The sequence below is a fragment of the Myotis davidii genome, unplaced genomic scaffold (assembly GCF_000327345.1).
Source record: "Myotis davidii unplaced genomic scaffold, ASM32734v1 scaffold944, whole genome shotgun sequence".
Taxonomy (NCBI): Eukaryota; Metazoa; Chordata; class Mammalia; order Chiroptera; family Vespertilionidae; genus Myotis; species Myotis davidii.
Genome location: NW_006296283.1, coordinates 1,194,567 through 1,197,099, shown reverse-complemented (window position 1 = coordinate 1,197,099; position 2,533 = coordinate 1,194,567). Strand labels below are relative to the sequence as shown.

General features: G+C 43.3%; 1 protein-coding gene across 1 annotated transcript in view; it reads left to right on the top strand.

The window, feature by feature from the left end:
• Positions 1 to 2,533, top strand: part of CCDC77 (coiled-coil domain containing 77) — a 40,088-nt gene that overhangs the window by 31,105 nt on the left and 6,450 nt on the right. The gene's annotated exons all lie outside the window — the stretch shown is intronic.

The following is a 2,533-nucleotide window of genomic DNA, read 5'->3' as shown; positions in this document are numbered from 1 at the left end:
TGGGAGTGCTATTTTTAGTTTGTTGAGGAACCTCCATACTGTTCTCCACAGTGGCTGCACCAGTCTGCATTCCCACCAGCAGTGAAGGAGGGTTCCTTTTTCTTCGAATCCTCTCCAGCTCTTGTCGTTTGTTGATTTGTTGATGATAGCCATTATGTCAGGTTTGAGATGGTACCTCATTGTTGTTTTGATTTGCATCTCTCAGATGATTAGTGACTTTGAGCATGTTTTCATATGTCTCTTGGCTTTCTGAATGTCCTCTTTCGAAAAGTGTCTATTTAGGTCCTTTGTCCATTTACTCTACTGTTGATTCTTTTAAGTTATTCTTAATTTCAGTTAGTGAATCCTTCATTTCTAACTGGTCATTTTTTATGTTGTTGATGTTCTCACTAAGTTCCTTGAAGTTCTCAACTTCCTTGAGCATCCTTGTAACCATTGTTTTGAACTCTGTATATAGTAGTTTTCTTGCTTCCATTTCTTTTACTTCTTTTTCTGGTATTTTCTCCTGTTCTTTCATATCTGACATGTTTCTTTGTCTCTGCATATTGGCTGCTTTGCTGTATTTGGTTCTATATTAGGTAAAGCTGCTATGTCTCCTGGAATTGGTAGAGTGGCCTTGTGTAGTAGGTGTCCTATAGGGCCTAGTGGCTCAGCCTCCCCAGTCATCTGAGTTGGGCACTCAAGGTGCGCCCCTGTGTGGGCTTTGTGCACCGTCTGGTTGTAGTTGAGCTTGATGGCATCACTAGGAGTAATTGACCTCCAGGCCAATTGGCTGTGTGAACCAGCTGCAACTGCAGAGGAAGAGCTGCTTTGCAGGAGATGCCTCTATGGAGCAGGACTTCAGTGGGGCTTTGGTGCTCATCAAGTCTACCCCTTGAATATGTCACTGGTTGATGTGGTAGGATTGTAATCTGTTGTGGTCTGAAGCTGACCACCAGGTGCTCTGGCTGTGGGTCCTCCTGCCTGTGTCCTGCCTGAGGCCACCCAGCATGAGCTACAGGGTGATCTGCACATGGCTGCTACTTGCGTTTAGTTTGGAGAGACCAAGCTGTGAAGCAAGGCAGGCTGCTTCTAGTGCTGGGCCTGGGGCCTCTTAGAGTGGTATGGGACATACTGACACCAGCTGTTGCTTGTTTGAGAGATTTTAGGAAAGTCTGAAGCCTGAGCCAGGACAGGCCATTCATATAGAAAAGCCACTGCAAATAGCTTGGGTGGGACTACAAATTGGGTGGGGCAGGGTCTCAGTGAATCCAAACAGGGCAGAGCTAACAGTGTGAGCCAGATTGAGGGAAACTCAGATATGGCGACTTCCTGTCAGCACTGTGTCTCAGCAAAGGGACAATGACCTCTGCCAGCACTTTCGTCTGAGAGAAAGCTGCCCCCCAGTTCTTGCCCTGATGCCAGACAATTTAGTTCCTCCTCGTATGTCCCTAGATCCTTTCAAGCTGCTGCTCCAGCATTGGAGCTCAGAGGGAGTGAGTCAGAGTAAGTCTGTGTACTGACCCTTTAAGAGGTACTGCTTGGGACTCCAGCAGCCCCCATGTCACTCGTGGTTTTTATAGCCTGGAGTTATGGGGACATCTCTTACCAGCACTGGAACCCTGGGCTGAGGAGTCTGGTGTGGAACTGGGACCCCTTATTCCTTACAATGGAGTGAGAAAATGAGGGGGAGCTCTGCGGCCAAGATATCCCTCTGGATTAAAAACAACTCCACACCCATTCCATACCTCCCTCTTTCCTACCAGTCTCAATGTGGCTTCTGCTTTAATTCTGCAGTTTGGGCCCTTCCATTCAGCCAGATTTCAGGTGGACCTGAATGGTGGTTGTTCTGTGCTTTAGTTGTAATTTTGATGTGGTCATGGGAGGATGCAAGAGCCGCTTTTACCTATGCCACCATCTTGGCTCCTCCTCCTGGGAACAGTATTTTTTAATTGTCTTAGTAATTTGTAATTTTATATTTGTTTTTCAGAATATTAATAACCATCCTTGTTTAGCATCATCTGCATGTCTGACCGCATGATCAGTTCCTTCCATTATGTCATCCTAAGGATATTAAATGGCATGAAATCCAAGTGCCCTTTTGGTGTCACTTTCAAACCATTGATACATTAACAAGACCATACTTCCCAGTCTGTAATTGAGAACATAATGTCAGATAGAATAAAATAACTCATTGAAAGGAAGAGATAACCTTGTGGTATCTGAATCAGTCTCTCCCTCTTTATACACATACATAAATCTAAATATATATATTTTAACTTACTGACAGTTATTCTACTTTGTGCCTGGCATTAGGCTATCATTTTTCTCTTATCTTTTACTCATGAAAAGAACTAAATGGATCTGACATTATTTGTTCTGTGGAAAATTATAGTGATTGTCTCATAGTATTTAATATTCTTTGCAAACAGCTATATTATTTGATACAGTATTTTTCTAGGTGTTGCTATTAAATCAATGGGTTGCTTACTTCTAGGGATATTCTTTGTTTTAGAGAGAAACATCATTTTTCTATATCTCAATAATCAGCAGG